At 42.9% G+C, this 22,101-nt stretch overlaps 1 pseudogene; it reads right to left on the bottom strand.

Moving 5' to 3' along the window:
- Nucleotides 1-2,543: 2,543 nt before the first annotated feature.
- Nucleotides 2,544-22,101, bottom strand: part of LOC123947527 — a 137,658-nt pseudogene continuing 118,100 nt past the window's right edge.

Here is a 22,101-nt window from a genome sequence, read left to right as displayed (position 1 = left end):
GAGCAGACTCTGTGTTAAACCTGGAGCCCTGAGATCATGACCTGAGCCAAGACCAAGAGTTGGATGCTCAACTGACTGAGCCACCTAGTACCCTACCCCCATTTTAACCATTTTTAAGTTCAGTAGCATTAAATGCATTCACATTTCTGGACAACCAGTCCATCTCCAGAACTTTTTCATTATCTCAAACTGAATGTCTAAGCCTTTAACCATTTCTCCTATCTTGACATTTTCAGCGGTTAAGAGCCCATTTCTCTCATTCACCATGATAATTCGTGAGTCACAAGTGTCAGCAAAGACTATCCATTTTTGATAGCCTCCTAAAGCGCAAATCCTCTGTGTCAATGGGATCTGTGTGGCAGAAGGCAGAGGAAGCTGCTTCTTTGCGTGTCCAAGCTGGGCAGCTAACCAACTACTCCCAGAGTGTATATTCTTGAGAGCACGTGGCCGGATTCAAGCTGAAATCAGCTGGCACTCACACGCCTGCACACTGATAATACTGAAGCAATTTAAAGTAAATCACTATAACCCACATGAAGCATGGTTTTGGAGGCTTAGGAGGTGCTCCATAAATATTTCCTGGGCACAAAATAAGGAAAAGAATGAATGAATTTATTCTGAAAGCAAGAGTAAAGAAAGGGTCTTTCAGATTTTGGCTTTCATTGGTCACATTCTCAAGAATCTCACACTTCCGTTTTGTGGTTCTCTTTCAGGAACATGGTTGTTTTAATAATTCTTCCAACATTGATAAGAACAGTTGTTTTGAACTGGACATTGTCAAGGGGTGTCCCAAAGTCCTGCTTTTCTAGCCTTCACATGTGTCCCTGCACATCTCTCCTTCCCACTCCAGCTTCCTTGACCTGGGCGTTGGGCATGCTCAGATTTCCACTAGAGCTGCCTGGTGCAGGGGGCTGGAGTTCTACCCTGATTAAAAATGTGGGAGACTTCTCAGGTTCTCCTGCACAGGTGTGCCACTGAGAAATTGTCAGGATTTGCACTACAGTGGAATTTAAGATGGGCCTGACTGGCTCCTCTCTCTCCCATTCCCTTCCCCCAAATCTGATCAGAGGCCCACTATAGGGGTGGCAGAATTGGGTGTGTGTTTTCACACTGTGGGGGAATATGGGAGTGTGGATTTAGAGGTGAGGATTGGAAATAGGAACGATCTTGATTTCCACCCTAGGGAACCAGTGGCTGGAAGAAGCCTTAAAAACAACCAGAAGGGCACTACCACTGGGCAGATAGAGACTGAGACCAGGAAGACTAAGTGGCGTGGGGAGGCGGGCCAACGTGGCTGATCACATACGTCCTAGAGGCAGAGCCCTGACAAGCCTCATTTCTACATCCTCAACTAGAATGTTGAATTTCTTTTGCCCACGTTGACTGTTGTTTAAAAAAAAGGGTTGGGGGGTGTTCCTGGGTGGCTCAGTCATTAAGTGTCTGCCTTTGGCTCAGGTCATGGTCCCCCCATCCTGGGATTGAGCCCCACATGAGGGTCCCTGCTCGGTGGGAAGCCTGCTTCTCCCTCTGCCTGCCACTCCCCCTGCTTGTGCTCCCTCTCTTGCTGTGTCTGTCAAATAAATAAATAAAATCTTAAAAAAAAAAAAAAAGACCCAGGTGGAATCTAGCTTCTCCCACAGATGTTATTTATTTATTTATTTATTTATTTATTTATTTTAAGAAACGGCTATCAATTATTTAATTCTTGATAGAGGAATGGAAGTAAATCTCAAGACCAAACATTGTTCAGTCACTTGAGGAAACTATAGAATAAAGACCCAACAGTTTTGGCTAATGAAAACAAGATGTGTCCACCTCCCCACTTGGCTGACCCTGGCCTGTGTTGTACAGTTCTGCAGACAGCTCTTAGCGCAGGTCAGTGGAGTGAGGTAAGCTGAAAAATGATGAGCTCTAGAGAGTATTCAAGCGTGTTTGCTGACTGTACTGCATTTGTGTTTGCTTACTGCCATCTTTCTGTGTTTTGATGTAATTCCAAACTATACATCCCTGTAAAAGGCAATCGATTTCCAGGCAAAAGTCTTCAACACCAACCAACTAGAGTCAATCCATTCTCTGTCACATCTGCAACTGAAGATCAATCCAAGATGGCACAAAGCCCCCAGAAGCAAAAGGTGCTGCTTCGCAAAAGGACTATGTACCTCCTTTGATGGTACTAATTGAATGAGCTTTCATGCTGGTAAAGGTGAAGAGACCAGAAACATCATGCCACAGGGACACGATGTTTGTTTGTTTTGTAAGATTTTATTCTTTTATTTGACAGAGAGAGAGCAGGAGAGCACAGGCAGGGGGAGCAGCAGGCAGAGGGAGAGGGAGAAGCAGGCTCCCTGCTGAGTACAGACCCCCGATTAAATGCTGGATCCCAGGACCCTGACGATTGATCTCAGGACCCTGGGATCAAGCAAAGATAGACACTTAACTAGCTGAACCACCCAGGTGCCCCAGGATATAATGTCTGAAATGAAAGGAGGAGCATATCCCATTGGAGCATGCACACTAAATGCAGCAGAATTGAAGAGAAAGTGTCACATATGAAGCCCATTACAATAAGAGGGAAATATGAAATCAGGGTTATCAAAGCAACCCAGCTGCCCATTGGGGCCCACAGAGCCAATGGAGAAGCCACCTTCCAGGTGGTGCGCATTCTGCCAGTTCTCCACATTGAGGCCCAAGCCCGTGAAGCAGATGAGTCCTCAGCATCACAGGTGACAAACTTGGGCCACATGGCAAGACAGAGGCAGCAGCATTTGATCACCCCTGCTTCTCAGTCAACAGTGAAGCACCAGAGCTCTCCACCTTCCCAATCAGTTACCACAAACTGGCCAGGTGGAGGGGCTGTGATGCCCCAGAGTTGGCATGCAGTGGCCATCCAAGGTGTATACCTTGAGGGAGCTGTTATAGCTGCCAGTCACACCAGGGAGCCCATGGCAGTTCATGGCCACTGAGAGAGGAATGAGATTGGCCAGATCAGCACCAAGGATGCTCAGCACAAAACAACCAGGTCGCGAGGGCTGCTGTGGATCTCCTTCAAAAAGCCTTTCTGAGTGAAGATTGTATACGGGTAGTTGCCTCAGTCAGCAACCAGCTCCTCATCTTGACTGGTCACACAGAGACTGACTGAGGATTGAACCTGCCTGGAACTCTGCCTTAGTCCCTATCTTTCTGAGAAGGAGGCACTGTGGGATACTGGCAGCAGTCTCCAAACCCAGTGCTGAGCCAGTGAGGGCCCAGGGCTGGCCACCACTTCCTCGGGACTTGTCCATCTCTCTAAGTGTAACTGAGTTGGAGGCGGCAGAGGTTGCAGGCTCCAAAGCCCAGGAATCTTCCATGTTGACTGTCTGGAGCCTTTTTTTTTTTTTTTTTAAGGTTTTTAAAATTGATTTGACACAGAAAGAGAGAGCACAAGTAGGCGGAGTAGCAGGCAGAGGGAGAGAGGGAGAAGCAGGCGCCCACTGAGCAGGGAACCTGACTTGGGGCTCGATCCCAGAATCCTGGGATCATGACCTGAGCCCAAGGTAGATGCTTAACAGACTGAGCCATCCAGGTGCCCTTTTCAAGGGCTTTTTAACAGACTGCCTGATTTGGGGGCGGGCGGAGGGGCACATAGCCAACCTGAAGAAGCTCCACGGTCTGTAGAGTAAGCTCCCAAGACAGGCTGGCCGTCAGCTCTGGGTCCTCCTCATCAGCTCTCTCCTCCAGGAGCCCTCCATCTGCCTGCTTGATCTTGGCCAGGAAGTGGTCACAGCGAGACACAGCCTGCACCTCTGCCATGGTAAGCAGGTAAGTCTGCTCCTCTACCACTTGACTATTGGATTTCTTTTTTTTTTTTAAAGATTTTATTTATTTATTTGACAGAGAGAGAGGTCACAAGTAGGCAGAGAGGCAGGCAGAGAGAGAGGAGGAAGCAGGCTCCCTGCAGAGCAGAGAGCCCGATGCGGGGCTCGATCCCAGGACCCTGAGATCATGACCTGAGCCGAAGGCAGCGGCTTAATCCACTGAGCCAGGCACCCCGACTATTGGATTTCTTAACCTCAGCCTAAGAGCCTGTGAAGAACTTTCCAGAACGAGTCAGCTCTTCCTGGACCCAGTGCTCCTCCGGCCCTATTCCTGGAGAACTCCCTTATGCCTTGCCTGAAGGTCCTTGGAGACCCCTTCCAAGGCCACCTCCCTCCGCTGCAGCTCCCCCCTAAACTCCTTCCAACTTCTCTCCAAAGTCCTGACACCCCTCAGCTGCATTTTGGGCAGAGAGTGGCCAGTGGCCCGAGGGTTGGGGGTCCGCCTACCGGCCAGGCTCGCACAACAAACACCACAGCACAACTCTGGCAGCCGCTGCCCATGGGACCCGTGCAGGAGCAGCCCCGCAGCCTTACTGACCCGACTGTGTCAACGATCTTCAGCACTTTCAGGCTGTCTGTCAGCTGGGTGAGGCTGGTTATGCGGGTAGGGTTGCTGCACAAGGGACAGCGGCCACCACTGATGCTACTGGCTAGGAGCTTCTCCAGGCACTGGCCGGAGATGGTATGGCCACCGTGCTGGCACTTGGGTCGCTGCTCCTCTGTGAAAGACTCCGCGCAGATCGGGTGCTTCAGCGCTTCCCCAATGGCGTCCAGGGTCAGGTGAGAAGCTGCTGCTGCTGCTGCTGCTGCAGTGGTCACTGCTCTTCCCTTAAGGGATCTGCTAACACAACCCAGAGCTGGAGAGTTTGGTGTTCATGCTCCAGAGGGTCAAATCCTGCTGACCACCTGTGGCTCCCATGTGTCCACCGCCACCTTCTACCACAGATGTTTGAATAAGGTTGTTAGAAGTTGGAAGGGACTGGGGACGTTTATGGGAATGGGCTGGTCTGGGGACAGTGATAGGAAAATAATAGTGACAGGAACATGATATATAAACACAGATCAGCAAATGGCCCCACTGCCTTGGTTATTCCGTGCCTGACCTCCCGCCCTTCCTTCCGTGACTGGGGCCTTGCAGGTTGGGAGGCAGTACCCTCTGTCTTTAACTTTAGCCCTCCTTGTGTGTAGGGATCGGTTCATATATTCCTGTCTTACTATCCAAAACCCTGGGGTAAGAGGGAAATATTTTTTAAAAAATTAATTTTGACATGAATTAACTTAAAACTTGCCCTGTCTTCAATGTTTGACCCTTCCGGGCTATAGCTGGGTCCTGGGTTTGCTTGCATTGATGGGCACAGATCCTGGGTCATTTAGGCTAATGTGATCATCTCCCTCTTCATGCCCAGGTAATCATCTCAGTTTTCCCTCCCTTTGACTTGAGTTGGGGAGGGCTGGGAGAGAGAGGGAGAGCGAGAGAATGAATGTGTGACTGGAGCTGAGTTATCGTGGCATCTCTCTTTAAAAGGTGTTGAAGACTAACAACTTCTGACAGGGAAGTATTCGTAATAATTTAGCGTATTTAATTATAGCTAATTATAACTTTTTTGTTTGTTTCTGAAAGCTAGAAATAAGCCAACAAGATGTTTGGCCAAGTTTGTATTATACTTGTCTCTTGGGCAGTCAGTGTTACAGATTAGTGAGGTAAACCAACTAGGTCAGCTGATCCTCTTTTTAATTTTTCCTTTTTTAAAAAGTAAAAGCTGGAGAAAGGAACTGTGACCTATGAGACTGTTTAGATTCTGTGCAGTTTTCTGGAAAACATCTTCATTGTTCAGGGTGAGAGGTTGAAGGTTTATTTTTATGCATCTCTGTTTTTAGCTGCAGATCAACATTGCTGGCTCACTGTGGAAGCCCCTTTGTATGAAACATCCCTTATTGCTTCTGTCCCTTGAGCATAGCATGTGCCAAATTATCATTCCTAATAGGCTGGTTGATCTTCTGGAGAGAGGAAACATCTTGATAACTCCCTGAGATATGTTATGTCAGAGAAAGTGTGTCATGGATCCTTGACAGCTCACACAAGGGCATCATTAGGGATGGAATGCCAGGTGCCAGGCCTTCCAGCTCACCTGCTCAGGGACTGTTACCCACCACATCTCATTACCCAACTGTGTACACTTGGCTGCCATTTTCTCAAAGACACTTACGCAGTGGTATTTGGTAACGACGTCAATTCTTTTCCTGTCTGACCTAGAAGATTACAGTGACTCAATGTTGGCTGGTCAACCTTAAAGATTAAATCGAGGACATTGGCTTAATGATTTTAACAGCTAGTGTAAAGGATTTCCCAAGTGTGAGAATCATAAAATAAAATAGGGTTGGGAATTTTATTCAATCTTAAAGAGAAAGTAAGTAACAGAGCTCAAGTTTTATTTTATGATTGTATTCCTTAAAAAATAAGCTTCACATTTTAAAAGAATTAAACAGGAATAAGATATAAGAGTCCAGTGGAGAATCAGCATACCCTAAACTTATAAAATGCCCTACTGTGTGAATGGATATCTGATTGTATGTTGGAAACTATGCGAGAATCATTATTATCCTATGATTATGATAATTATTTTCTTAGTTGAATTCCTTTGGGTAAAACTTTTATTTGCTCTAGTTCAGTGTCTCTCAGATGTTCATATGCATAAGAATCTCCTGGGGAGTTTGTTTATAATGCAGATTCCTGGGCCTTATCCGGAGACCTCAGTAGATATGGAGTGGTCTCCAAGAATTTAAGTAAGCACTCTTGCTGATTCCAGTCCAAGAGTTGAGATGGAGACTTTTTTCCAACGCTTAACCACCCTCTGGATGCTGATAGAAAATTGAGCAAAAATAAGGATTAACAAATTGCCGATGGCAAGTAAGCCTTATGAATATACTGCCCTGAAAAAAAGATGCTCTTGAACTCTTTTACTCCATCTAGTATTCTAGAGAGACGTACAGCTTCAAAAGAAAAGAATAGAGCCCTGGCATAAGATTTTTCTGTAGAGCTTGGCATATAGTTTAGAAATATTTAGAAATATGTCCTATAAAAAAAAAATCCTGCCTGGAATATGCTGGGAACACGTCTCTGATGTATGCCCTAGGATTCTGCATCCCAGCTTGAATGTATCTGGTGTGGTGAACTTCACTGGTTAGCCCACAGTCTTTGTTATCCTGCCTGAAAATGGTGGGGCAGGAGCATTGGTGGTGGGGCTATGGTCTTGCTCAGGTAGGACTGGGGAAATGTCTGGGCAAGCTGGCTGCTGGGCTCTGAGTCACCTCACAGAACTCTGTGTGGGTGCTGGGTTGCTGCACTCAGGTGAAGGAGAAGGAGAAAGATGATTGTTAGCCAACTCCATTTTTCGCAGAATGTGTCTTGCCTCAAATTTATGAAAAATCTTATCATTCTTCTTTGAGGAGAATCAGGCCAATTGATCTTACTTTTAAAATGCTGAGTATAGACTTTATGGTTGGAGAGAAAGGCAAAAAAAAAAAAAAATGTCAACAATATAGATGCTTCTTTTCCATTGGGATTTATTTTTCCTGCTGCTATTTTGGAAGGCAACAATCATTTCAAGCTTCTTGGAAAAGTGGGAATGCTATATAAGATGACTGATTCCATCCTCAGTGTCTTCTGAGTCCTAAATCAATTGCCTACTTGATGTGGACACCTCACAGAAACCGTAAGCACAATGTGCTCAAAAGTAGGTATACTATCGAAATCCCAGTGACATCTTTTGCAGAAATAGAAAAAAAATTCTAAAATTCATATGGAATCTCAGGGGACCCTGAATACCTAAAGTAATTTTGAAAAAGGAGAACAAAGTTGGGAGATTAATACTTTCTGATTTCAAAAACAGAGTACAAAATCAAGGTATAGTATAGTACAATATGGTATAGTACGGCATAAAGCCACATGGAACAATGGAATAGAATAGACAGCCAGAAATAAACCCTTGCATATATGCTCAAATGATCTTTGAGAAGAGTGCCAAGATCATTCAACGGGAGAAGGGCAGACTCTTCAACAAATAATGTTGGGAAAGAAATAGTGTTGGGATATCCATTTGTGAAAAAATGCAGCTGGATCATTTTCTTACATTATATTAAAAAATTAACTCAAAATAGATTAAAGACCTAAATGTAAGACCCCAAACTATAGAACTCCTAGAAGAAAACAGGGGAAAATCTTCATGACATTGGATTTGACAATGATTTCTTAGATATGACATTGAAAGTACCGGCAACAAAAGCAAAGAATAGACAAACAGGACTATGCAAAACTTACTTTTGTGTGTCAAAGGACACTATTAGCAGAGTGAAAGACTGCCTATGGAATGGAAGGAAGTAATTGTGTTTTGTAGTCTTTCATGAGATGGTCAGCCAGGTTCAACCATAAAGGGACAAGGAGAGGGCAGGAAAATACGATTTATATATTCACAGGTCCTAGAGACAAGAGGCATGCTTTGCCATGCAAGGTCGCATGGGGGGAGTGTCAAGGGAGCCAGCTCAACCTAGCAGATGGGGGGAGCTGAGGGACAATAATGCCTTTACTGGGGAGTCCAGATGGAGTACACAAACAAAAGGCATAAGGGGATTTCATTGGTGCATTCGAAGGTCATTAGGTCACAGTTAGGGGAGGATAAGAAAGTAACTTGTGGCAGGGACCAGCCTTATCACAGTGGTGCAACTGGTCACTTGGGAAAAGTGTTCACAGCCTGTTTGTGAGGTTGTTGAGGCAGCAAGAAAGTATGAAGTTGAAAAGTTTACAGTACAATTTGGAAATCACATATCTGATAAAGGGTTACTATCTAGAACATATAAAGAACTCTTACAACTCAGCAGCCAAAAAAATCAAATAACCCATCAAAAAATGGGTAAAGGACTTGAATAGATATTTCTCCAAAGAATATACAAGTGGCCAAAAGACATATAAAATGTAACTCAACATCACTAATCATTAGAGAAATGCAAATAAAAACTATGAGGAGATATCACCCTGCACTGATTAGGATGACTTCTATTAAAAAAGAAACAAACAGAAAATGATAAACATTGGAAAGGATGCAGATAAATTGGAACCTTTATGTGCTATTGGTGACATTGTAAAATGGTGCCACTATGGAAAACAGGATGGCTGTTCCTCAAAAGATTTAAAAAAAAAGAACTACCAAAAAAAAAAACAAAAAAAAAAAAAACTACCATTTGATTCAGCAATCTTATTTCTGGGATATATCCAAAATAATAGAAAATATGGCCAGGAAGAGATATTTTCACACCCATGTTCATAGCAGCACTATTCACAATAACTGAGAGGTGGAAGCAACCCAAATGTCCTTTGGTGGATGAATGGATAAACAAAATGTGATACATACATACAATGGAATATTATTCAATCTTAACAAGGAAGGAAAGTCTGTCACATGTTCCAACATGGATGAAACTTGAGAACATTATGCTAAACGAAATAAGTTGGTTGTAAGAAGAAAAATACAGCATAATTCTATGTATATGAGAAACATAGAGTAGTCAAATTGATAAAGAAAGCAAGTAGAATGGTGGCTGCCAGGTGATGAAGGAAGGGGGAAATGGGAAGTTATTTTTTAATGTGTACAGAGTTTCAGTTTTGCAAGATGAAAAAGTTCTGGTGATGGATAGTGATGGTTGCACAACCAGGTAAACATACTTAGTACTATTGAGCTGTACACTTAAAATATTAAAATGTTAAAAAAAACCCCAAAACTAGGTGTATCATTTTTCTTGTGACATCTTTCTTCTCTGTACCATGAGGATTATTTGTTGTAAGTTACCAAACTAACTAAATGATGTAAGCAGAAAAGGAATGGATTACACATACACTGCTTAACTGATTTGACTTTTTCCCTATCTTAGCATGTCTGGTATCAGAAACCATCTCATAATCTCACATCTGATATTCATTTGTAGTGGGTGAGGTAGATGCTGCCCAGATCTTCCCTTCGAGTCTATCTTCTTGGAGTGGTGATAGAGGACAGCTCTTAGCTGGGTGTCCTTTTCTGGGATTTCTCTGCTGTTGGGAGGATCTCCCTCACCCAAGGCTACACTCCACATTCAGTGACTAGTCTACACAGAAGTTCAGAGTTCTGGCTCCCTTCATGAAGGACAACTCTGAAGAGGCATCAACTGCAGAACTCCCAGTGGGTATGCTGAGTTCCCTAACTCTATTGCAGCTTAACTTCTCCCAATCCTGGGTTCTGCTGTCCTCATTTGTTTGCTATATTTTTGTGAGAGCCTTCCTCAATCAACCTTCTATACTCAGATCTCCTTGGAGGTTTTTTCGAAGAGAACCTGGCCTGACGGCTTGTCACCTTTTGATTGAGAATCTCTTTTTCTTTCTTAATGTTCCATGAAATAAAAGTGTGACTGAACATTAACGGTGCCTTAGATTCTATAAAATAAACTAGGAGTTAAGTCAAAGAGTAGAGGAGGTGGAGAAACAGACTGATGGAGACTAGAACTCAAAAGGCCTTGTACACCACCATTCTATTGAGTTTAGACCTTGCCTTGAAGGAAAGTAACATAAGCAAATTTGGTTTTTGGAGAGATCTGCCTGGTTTGAGGGGTGAGTAGTAGATGGGAAGGATCAAGGTTTGGAGCAGAGGAAACAGAATGAGGGTGCTGATATAGTTTACAGTAGGGAATGGTGGTGGTAAGTCATGCTAAGGAGTGGGTGGATGCAAGTGTCCTTCTAGAGGTGGAATCTACCAGATCGGGTGACCATTATGGCCAGGCAGATCTCTGGAAAGAAAAGACTCTGGCTTGGATACCGCATTTCAATAAGCCTAAGATGTGATTGCAGGGTACACCATGATTTTATGTGCCACTGACAAAGAAAATTGTTCCCAATCAAACTATGGCCTGTTCTGGATTTGGAGACACATCCCAATCCCAGATATGTCAGAAATTGTGTTTATGAGAATAGTTTAAGGTATCTGTTCTAGAACGTTCTCTTGCATTCCTAAGATTATGTTAGATACTCCTCTGAGTGTTTTCTAGCAATTGTTATGCTTAGTCTTGTTATAGGCATCCTGTTATCTTGATAGTGCCATTTTAAGCTTCATGAACAAACATCCATGTGCCTAGCTCAGTTGGATAAAATTCAGACCAGATCTCTTATGTTGTTTGTTGTCTCTTGTCCAGTTGACGGTGGGCTCCTTGGCAGAACACCATTGCTTCCCCAGTAGCTGGTGCATCACCTGACTATAAATGTTTGTCGTGAGGATGAATGAACACATTGAAGGACTTTTCTCTTGTAATTGAGGTCCAGTAACTCAACCTGGTCCAGATGCTTAGAACTTTATGCTTCAAGGGTGCCTGGGTGGCTCAGTGGGTTAAGCCTCTGCCTTAGGCTCAGGTCGTGATCTCGGGGTCCTGGGATCGAGCCCCACATTGGGCTCTCTGCTCAGCAGGGAGCCTGCTTTCCCCTCTTTCTCTTTGCCTGCCTCTCTACCTACTTGTGATCTCTCTCTCTGTGTATCAGATGAATAAATAAAATTCTTAAAAAAAAAACAAAAACAACTTTATGCTTCAGTGATTTCAAGAGAGCATGCCTCAAGATTTTCTGCTCCCTCTGACCATTTTGAGCTTAACTCCTGGATCAATCTGCCCAAACCACTGCTATAATTTTACCAGGGTCAAAATCTTTTAGGAGGCATCCTTGTTGCCCACTAAGACAAGTCCTGTGTTTACTGACTCTTACCTGTCTAATTCTGGATCATCTTTCTAAACTCACTTTTTTAAAGATTTTATTTATTTATTTGAGAGAGAGCACGAGAGAGAGAGGATGAGCAGGCCGAGGGGGTGGGGGGGAGAAACAGGCTCCCTGATCAGTGAGAGCCTGATGAAGGACTTGATCCCAGGACCCCGGGATCATGACCTGAGGTGAAGGCAGACGCTTAACCTACTGAGCCAGCCAGGTTCTCCTCTAAACTCACTTCTGATGACTTCTCTCTCTCTCATTATTTGCTCACAATTCTTTGAGTCATTCTTGATTTCATCTTTGCTTAGCTATCAGCTCAGTCTTGAATATTTATTTGTTTTCTCTCACCAGATCATAACCATACACTAATACCCACTGTGGATCCCAGTTTATCCTGAAGATTTCTTTACTGTCTCAGTGTACAAATTTATGTCTTACCTCCTGTAACAATTGTAACTTGTGCCATCTAACTTAGTATGTCTTTTGATTATGCTTTAATCATTCATTTCTCATCGCCTTAATCATATGGGAAATTCTTCATGGGTGAGAATTTTCTAACATCCTTACATACTTTTGCCCAAACACAGCATATGGCAGATAGAAAATATTTGGAAATAGCCTCATGAACAAAAGAGCATATAGCAATCTCCTGAGAGGGAAGGGAAGTGTTCCTGAGACATTCTAAGTGAGATAATATAGAAGAAACAGACAAGGTAGTAAATAAAACATCATCTGTTTTATATAAAAATTATAATTTTTATAAAAGTAAATGTCTACATAGCTTTAAAATGGTACCTGGAGGGGTTATAACTAAACAATAGTCATCCCAGTTTTTCTCCCCAGGGACAACTTCTTTCAACTCTTCCAGATAGTTTTTTAAAATTAGGAACTCCAGATTTCTAAATAACATGCTACTAGGTTATTTTTTCATGAATTGGTTTTCTGGATAAGTTTCTATTGTAGTAGGATCCCATGTTCCCCTTTTTCTTGTTGATTCCCTTGTTTACGGAGCACCCCATCCAGTAGCAATCTGAGAAAGTATGTATGAGAACTGTCTCTCTCTTTCCCTCTCTTTAATTAAGACTATTTTTAAGAGCTGTTTTAAGTTTACAGCAAAACTGAGGGGAAAGGACTGAGATTTCTTGTATTCCTCTGCACCCCCACATGCATAGCGTCTCCATTATCCATCTCTATCACCAGAGTGGTAAATTTGTTGCAGTTGATAAGCCCACACGGACCCATCATAATTACCCTTTGTTAAGTTATCCTTAAATTTCCAGATTTGGGTGTGCCATCTGTTTTCTTTCAGATTTCTAACTGCTATTGTCATTTTTGTATACAAGGGTTTCTTCAAAGGCATGGTGGTCTTTAGCTGTCCCTTCATAGCTAAGAGCTGGTGGGAAGTTCTGCCATATTGTAGGGGCTTGTTGCCTGATGAGCCTCACTGTAAAGAAATAGGAGACAATCATTTCTTTCCCTCTCTCTTTCTTTCTTTCTTTCTGATTTTATTCATTTATTTGACAGAGCTCTCTCTGTCACAAGCAGGGAGAGTGGGAGAGGGAGAGCAGGCTTCCTGCTGGGCAGGAAGCCCCATGCAGGACTTGATCCCACGACCCTGGAATCATGACCTGAGCCGAAGGCAGACATTTAATGACTGAGCCACCCAGGCTCCCTGGGGACAATCATTTCCTTGGTGTGCTCCCAAATGTCACCATCTGGATATATTTTCTCTTGGACTTTCATGAGAGAATAATAATACTCTAATCTCCCATTGATGAGGGGATGGAGGGAGAGGTGGACCTAAGCATGGATAAGAGGAGAAAGAGCAGAGGGCTAGAACACAAAGGCCCACAGGTGGACCCGCACCAGACACGCCATGTGGGAACATCCCCTTCCAGCCTGTTCCTGGCTCTGGTCTTGGAGGGGAGGGTGGGAAGGAGCTACCCCTGCTATGGGATAATGTGAGGCAGACCTAGGGTCTGTATCTTCTGTGTCCAGAATTCCACAGTTTCCTGTTTTGAACAGCACCATCTCCTTGCCTTCTGTGAGAAGTTCCCTGGGAAGAACTGGCCTGCTAAGTCAGTTACCTTCTCCCACATTGTATCTGCACAATTTTCTGACATTTCTTGTCTGAAATTTCTTGTCTCTTCTTCATTCTTTTTATAATTTTGGGTATATGTATTTTCTCTACTGTCATTGTAGAAGGATTTTAGAAAAGAGAAGATGGGCACCTAGGTGGCTCAGTTGGTTAAGCAACTGTCTTCAGCTCATGTCATGTTTCCAGGGTCCTGGGATTAAGCCCCACATCTGGCAGGGAGCCTGCTTCCTTCTCTCCCTCTACCAGTTACTCTGCCTGCTTGTGCTCTCTCTCTCTGTCAAATAAATAAACAAAAATTCTTAAGAAAAATAAAAAATAAATTTAAAAAATTGGATTTCTTCAAAATTTAAAAAAAGAGAAAAATGAATGTTCATAAAAGCCATTGATTTGAAAAAAAAAAAAAAACAGTTTTGTAAGCAAAAGCAAGAGGCAGTATGTTTCAAAAATAGATCCAGCTCTGTGACTTTATTTCCTTCCCTGTAAAAAGGAGAGGAGTGTAAGATTAAAAAAAAAAGATTTATTTCTTTATGTTGGGGAGAGAGAGAGAGTATGTGTGTGTGTGCACGTGCACATGAGAGAGTGTGCAGGGTGTGGAGGGACAGAGGGAGAGGGAGAGATAGAATCTCAAGCAGGCTCCCTGAGTGCAGAGTCCAACGTGCAGCTCCATCCCATAACTCTGAGATCATGACCTGAGCAGAAATCAAGAGTTGGACGCTTAACTGACTGAGTCACCTAGGCACCCCAAACAGCATCTTCTTTATGGAAAGTTAAATTAGTTACTATTACAGAGTGCTTAAAACAGTATATGGTACATAGTAAGCACTACTTATAAAAAACAGCATAACACATTTGACTTCAAAATATTCTGTTAATAGAACATTTGTGAACAATAAGAACCTGGTGCAGGGTTTTGAGACTCCTTTACACAGTCCCTGGGAAGCTGATTCTACCAGGAGTTGGGGTTGGACCAATCCAGAGACAGATCATCTGGGGTCACAGTTGGGGGGAGCAGGACGAGGAAGGTGGGCAGATAAATTCTGCTGCCCTTTCACGGAACAGGCACGAAGAAGAGAGGCTGAGGCAAGCCTGCAGGAGAGGGAAAGGGAGCAATGGGAACGTGTAACCTTTTCTGGGCTCCCCAGGTGCTCTTATCCTTTTGGGTGATGCCCAGGCTGGAAGATGCAACTTGGACAACATTGTGACCTGGAAGGAGAGGAACCTGCCCAGAATGCTCTGGTAGAACTCATCAAGAGACCACCTGTCAGAACAGGAAGTAACTATGTACTTGAAAGACCTACTGCTTAAAGCAGTATTGCTGAAAACACAGAAAGGATTTGAGAAAATCAATCAGTACATGTTTAGGCTGTGCTGAGCATTGGAAATAAGTGTGAGATGTTTTAAAGAATAAAAGACAAGATCAACTTAGTCTGATATCAAATGCTCAGAGCAACAGGTGCATATTGTGAACATGGCCTGGTTTAATTGTGAAAATGCTGCCTCTCTGATTCATCCAAGAAATATTAATTGAGCACCATATCCATGAAAGACAGTGTGACAATGTTACAAGGAAAGATTCAGCTGTCCTTTTCTCTAAGGGGTTTTCATCTAAAGGAGACATTAGCGTATGTCCCTGAGTCAAGGTAACATATGATGAGCAGTAAAGTTCATCGATGGAATTTAGTGGAAGAAGAAATAACTATAAACTGAGCTGCTCAGTAAGAATGTGGGACCAATGGGATAAGACCTGAAGTTTTATCCTGTCTGCTTTGGGTCCTGGCCACTGATTCACCCTCCCATCAGGCTATATGTCCCAAGCAGCGCTGAAACACATGTGTTCCTGCAAGTCACCCCATGTCTGACTCCAGACCTTACAGCAGCTAATCCTTTTCCTTGCAGTGGTCTTCCTCCAGGGGCCAGGGTCAGGGAGCTCCCCAACTAATGAAGTCTCAGCTTTGATGCCAACTTCTGTGGGGACCCCTCTGACCACCTGTGACTTGAGAAGGGACATTGTCCCCCTTTGTATAATAATTTAATATATGCCAGCCAAACAAAGTATTCATATCTTTATTGAATTCAATTAAAACAGACCTGCACAATATACTGTGTAACATTCACTATATACACAGGACTTAGGCAGTGAAAGATAATTCTAGATGTGCTGATTACCCAACTTTTAGTAAACTATGAATAGTGCCAGTGATGTCCAACATAGATTAACAATCTGTCTCCTAAATGTAAGGGTCTTTTGTTTTTGTGTTTTTTACATATTCCTCTAGCACCCCTGCGTATCAATTGCATTAATTAGCGCACTGTATTATAATTGGACATTTAAACACTGGATCTCCTGCTAGACAGTGGGCTCTTTGTGCTGGGTCTCTTTGACAGTTGTCATTCTGGCACTGGTACCTCACACATATTCATGTTGAGGGCACACTAGGCAAGGAGAACAACAAAAGGAAAATGTGTGGATGTGTGTGCATGTGTGTGTGTCTGCACACATGTGTGTGGCAAGGCAGGTTCAGCTTTGTACCTGGGGGGAGCAACCGGTAAGCTGGCTTGGGTTCCCAGGGGCAGACAGTGGACAGTGGATATGGAAATCAAATCCTAGCCTGCGGATGAAGGTGGTGGTCTATAGTTTGAAAATGCCTCTTTGCCTCGATCCGTGGTCTGAGAACCAGCAACAGCAACATCACCGGGCAGTTTGTCACAGGCTCCACCCGGGCTCCAATGGATCACAGTGGCCTTTTCCCAAGCTCCTCAGGGGGCTTGCTTGACCCTTTAAGTGTAAGAAGCATGTCCCCGACGATGCCGACCTCCCCAACCCCACCAACTTTACTGGTAGTCATGTCCAATGGCTACTTACTTCAACACTCCTAATACTTTTATATATTGAATTTTCCATTCCTTTTGCAAATTGTTGAAAAAGAGAAAAGATTGAAAAAAAAAAAAAAACCCAAGAAAATAATTTCCTTTCAGAGAGCAAAGATTGTTTTTCTTTATCAAAAAATTTTTAGATTTATTTATTTGAGGGGAGTAGAGAGAGACCCCACAGAGGGAAGGGAGAAGAGGCTCTCTGTCAAGCATGGAGCCCGATGTGGAACACTATCCCAGGACCCTGGGATCATGACCCGAGTCAAAGGCAGACACTTAATGACTGAGCCACCCAGGCGCCCCAAAACTGTTCTTCTTTATCAAAACTTTTTTAGGGGCACCTGGGTGGCTCAGTCATTAAGTGTCTGCCGTTGGCTCAGGTCATGATCTCAGGGTACTGGGACTGAGCCGCGCATTGGGCTCTCTGCTCAGCAGGAGGCCTGCTTCACCCTCTCTCTCTCTGCTTGTGTTCCCTCTCTTGCTGTGTTTCTCTCTGTCAAATAAATAAATAAAATCTTAAAAAAATCTTTTTTAGATTTATTTGAGGGGGGTAGAAAGAGAGACCCCACAGAGGGAGAGGGAGAAGAGGTTCTCTGCAGAGCAAGGAGCCTGAAGTGGAACATTTTCTTCCTCTGGCAGAGCAGATCCAGACTAAATAAGTTCGTGTAACATTTTAAATCTGATTTAAGGAAATCAGTGCCTGATTATGAGCTTGTGGAGGGTGGGACTGACTGTTGTAATCAAGCCAGAGCTCAGGAATCTAGCACTGCTCCTGTCTTGGCACACACAGATGCTCAGTAACTGATGTAGTCAGTTTATACGTTAAATTAATTTTTTTATTATTAATTTTAGGAAAATATTTATTTATTTACTTTAGAGAGAGGAAGAGAGCAAGAACAGGAAGGGCAGAGGGACAGGGAGAGAGAATCTGAAGCAGACTCCATGCTGAGTGTGGAGCCCCACACGGGGCTCGATCTCATGACTCTGAGATCATGACCTGAGCTGAAACCAGACGATTAGCCAACTGTGCCACCCAGGTGTCCCTGATGTTATCAAGTTTTTGGTTTATTTTTTTATTATGCCCCTACTAGGTAATGTGGGCTGGGGTTATAATGACCCATGGGATCAGGTGCCTGTTCTTAAAGCTCTTAGAGACAGAGGTAGAGACAGTTATGTAGAATAAATTTTTCTTTTTTAAATTTGGGAGCCATGCTGGACCCATATACAGAAGTCAGTGAGAGAGAAAGTGGTTATTTCCTTGAAGATCCTGGGGGATTGGACTGAGTCAGGAAAGCCGTACTAGGGCAGATGAATGTGTTTTTTTTTTTAAAGACTTTATTTTTAAGTAATCTCTACATCCAATGTGTGGTTTGAGCTCACAGCCTCGAGCTCAAGAGTTGCATGCTCTACCGACTGAGCCAGCCAGGTGCACCTAGGGCATCTGAATCTTAAAAAATGACTTGGTGTTCAATCAGTAGAAAAGGATTTGTAAGTCCTATGTTGGCTTATTGTTTTCATTTGCTCTGGTAACGGATATTTGGAATTATGTTCTTTTAGATTTTGGGATTGAATATGTGTTTCAAACTCTCTGGTAACCTCTAGTTTTTTGAAAATTCACTTAATTTATGCCAAAATGTAACTTTCTGATTAAAAAAAAGAAGAAGAAAGAAAAATAAAGAGTGCCTTTCAAGTAGTGCTGTTTCATAGAGCTTTCTGGATGATGGACATCTGTGTTGTGGAGTATACAGACATGGGCACTTTTAATCTGACCAGTGTGATTGAGGAATGAAATTTTAAATTTTGTGAAATTTTAGTCACTTTAAAATTTAAATAGCCACATAACTGATTTTAATTATTTATTATTTAACTAATAATAAATAAATAACTTCAATTAGTTTAAATTTAAGTAGCCACCTATAAAGTAAACTATTGGATCATGCAGCGTTAGAACACTAACAAAGATCCACTGGGCATCACAGTTTAACAAGACAATGGAATTCAGGGGGGAAATAGATGAAGAAGAGATGAGATATAATTTCCTTGAAATACTGAAGGTTTTTTGGAAGCCTGGGTGTCTCAGTTGTTAAATGTCTGCCTTCAGCTCAGGTCCTGATCCCAGGGTCCTGGGATTAAGCCATGCTCAGTGGGAATCCTGCTTCTCCTTCTCCCTCTTCCCCTGCTTGTGTTCCCTCTCTTGTTCTGTCTCTGTCAAATAAATAAATAAAATCTAAAAAAAAAAAAAGAAAATTGAAGGTTTTTAATATCAAGGGGAGTATGAGCCTGGGAAAATATTAATTTCTATATTCCCCAAGACATTTTTTCCAAGTGTCTGGAATATGGCAGCATGGTTGGCTTCTCTTTGCATAGGCAGTTATGTAGATGTTCTGTGAGCAAGTGTGGTGATCAGTGTGGGGGGCATTGTTTATACTGAACAATTTTGTTTGTTTTCCATTGAGGCATTTTATTTTCACATGCGTATTTTCAGATCCCTAGAAAAAGAATCCCACGATTTTCCCTCCTGTGTATTTTTGTAGTCTTCACAGTCCATGATATTAACTGAGATGGTCAATACCTAAAACCAAAGTAATGGGACAGGAACAGATTATTCTGCCACTTTTCTAGAATTTTGCATCACACCTGGGGCTGATCATTCCACACTTATTTAACCTACCTATAATGTTCACAACAATCCCCAGCTCTGCGATCATCAGTGGTTTCAAATTCGTCCATGTAACCATGCTTCATCATCACAGCTGGAATCTGGAGGGTGACTTTAGAGCACGACCTCATAAGAATTTTTGGGCATCCTTTGTGTTCCTTAGAGCATCAGCCAGGACATTTATGCACACCATTATGGTGGTCCAGGAAGATGGCAGAAAGAGGTGGACAATTTTGATTATCCATCTGTACAAAAGATGTTCCAATAACAAGAGGTTTGCAACTTGTTAACATGGAGGCTGCTTTTAGGCAACCAGCACCTGAGCAACGGACACCTGAGTAAGGTGGAAGGCCCCAGTGACCCTGGGTGGAATGCAAACAGACCCCTTAGGTGACCCATGTCAAAACAGCCATAAACCCTAGCTGGCCAATGGGTTACTTTACAGCCAGGCACAGCTACCAAAAAAGGAAAATTCCATATGTTCCCATACCCCTTAACTTCCCCCTTTAACTGCAGCCCTCTACCACTGCCTCATGGCAGACAGTCTCTCCTTTGCTATCCTTCCCGCAACTCCCTTGCAGGACATTCAATAAACTATCTCCTTTATTCTGCCTCCAGTGAATTCTTTAATCATTCATGCTGCTTGACCTCCATTTGATCGGGTTGCAATTTTAAAACTTAGATATGGATTAGCAACGTCCAACTAACATTTGTGAATGGCAACAGCAAATGCATACTGAATAGGAATTGGAAAAATATCATGAATACTTGCTTTTTAATGGCTTAAGGGGTTCAGGAGTCTCTCTCTTAACAAGACAGAAACTGTTCTCAGCTCTTCCAGGCCTTTTTATAGGGTTTACAGTTTTCAGTCTTACTCTCTTTACATGAACAAGTTGATTTGGGCTCAGGTGAAGAAATGAGTAATTTTGTATGTCATTATGTATTGCGTACGTTATTCATAACCCCTTCCTTTCTTTGGCAAACAATGGTACTTTCATGAATTTAATGCAGTGGGCCTCAAATTTTTTAAAAAATATTTTATTTATTTGGGAGAGAGAGTGAGCGAGAGAGAGAGAGAGAGAGAGAGAGAAAGAGAGAGTACCTGAGCACGGGCAGAGGGAAAGGGAGAAGCAGACTCCCTGCTGAGCAGGGAGCCCAGTGTGGGGCTCAATCCCAGGACTCTGGCTGGGATCATGACCTGAGCCAAAGGCAGAGGCAGATGTTTAATCGACTGAGCCACCCAGGCACACTGCCTCAACCTTATTTTTTAGCTTTAGTACATTGGAGAGCGAGAAGCACTCCCCTTTGGGTAAGACACACTGTCTAGAGCAGGTGTCAGGAGAGGGGAAGGGGAGGAAGAAGTGGCCTTCACGAGATTCCTAGGGAGGGTGAGGGAGTCTTAGGGAGAAGAGGAGGGCAGGATTTATATGGATGATTTCTTCAACTTTGAAAAGGACTCACAAAAATATATACATACTTCTATTTTTCTACCACTTAGATGCAGGCATTCCTCTGGGAAGAACTGTGTAGTTGGGCAGGTGGAAGAAGAAAAGAAAACAACTTTTCACAGCTTATCTTGCTCTTCTGTTTGACTTTTGTTCTATTTATTAGAGTGAGAGAGTGTATGTGTGTGCACATGCAGTGAGGGGAGGAGGAGAGAGAATCTCAAGCAGAGTCCGCACTGAGTGCAGAGCAAAGCCTGACATGGGACTCAGTCCCACCAGCTGAAATCAAGAGTCGGATGCTTAAGGGGCTGAGTCACCCAGGAGTCCTTGCAAGTAGCACCTTTTAAAAAAATAATTAAAGTCATTAAATTTAAACCAGATGAAAACTTGAAAAGCTATCCCATTGTTAGCATCTCCTGAATTACTTGAGGTTAGTAAAAACTGTCTTCCTATAGTGAATTTTTGTTTTAACCTATAAGCAGCCTCCCCTATGGTCATCTCTAGTGTCTCTCCAAAGCTGGAAAATGCCAGGAGAAGAATCACCACTCCTTCTCTCTGATGTCTGCCTCCTGTGAACTTTTCTTATCTTCACAGCTATTGTGCACTTGATCTCATTTCCATGGCTATCTGATTCCTCTGTGGGTTTCTCAGTTGAGGTACTGCTTGGGTGGAACAAAGGGCGTGCCCTGAGCTGTTAGCATTGCATTTTCATACAATGTCCTCCTGCCGGTGTTTAACAACCTTTGGCTTGGTTTGCCTGGAAGTGTGTGGTGAATCTTACAGTAGGACACTTATCAGGTTTCCTTAACTGTAACTACCATGTACCATCAAGTCTCGGGACTAAATACTAAGTTCCTAGTTTTTTAAAATTTTAATTTACTGATACTGTAGTTAACTGCAACAATATTGCAATAAAATAAAAGAATTTGGACAGTAGTCTCAATGCGTGCTGCACGAACACTTCAAGTAGTCTGTGGACAATTTTTCACTTCACATTTACTAACTAAAAGTCAGTTAGCCATATTCAGTGAAGGAATGCAAGATTTGATGCTTTTGTAAAGAAAGCAATCACTTCAATAGACATGATGACGACCAAGTAACATCAAAATATTAAGCCACTCAGGTGCCCCAATTTATGACAGTTTTTTTTTTTTTTTTTTCAAATTAGTTTTGAGAGGAGCACCTGGGTGGTTCAGTGGGTTAAACCTCTGTCTTCAGCTCAGGTCATGGTCTCAGGGTTCTGGATCCAGTCCCACATCAGGCTCTCTGCTCAGCAGGGAGTCTGCTGTCTGCTTCTCCCTCTGCCTGCTGATTCTCCTGTTTCATCCCCCTGGTTGTGGGCACGAGTTCTCTCTCTCTTTCTGACAAATAAATAAAGAAATAAATAAAACCTTAAAAAATATATA

Source organism: Meles meles, chromosome 1 (genome assembly GCF_922984935.1).
Source record: "Meles meles chromosome 1, mMelMel3.1 paternal haplotype, whole genome shotgun sequence".
Taxonomy (NCBI): domain Eukaryota; kingdom Metazoa; phylum Chordata; class Mammalia; order Carnivora; family Mustelidae; genus Meles; species Meles meles.
The sequence above is the reverse complement of the archived record's forward strand: the minus strand, read 5'-3'. Positions and strand labels throughout refer to the sequence as shown.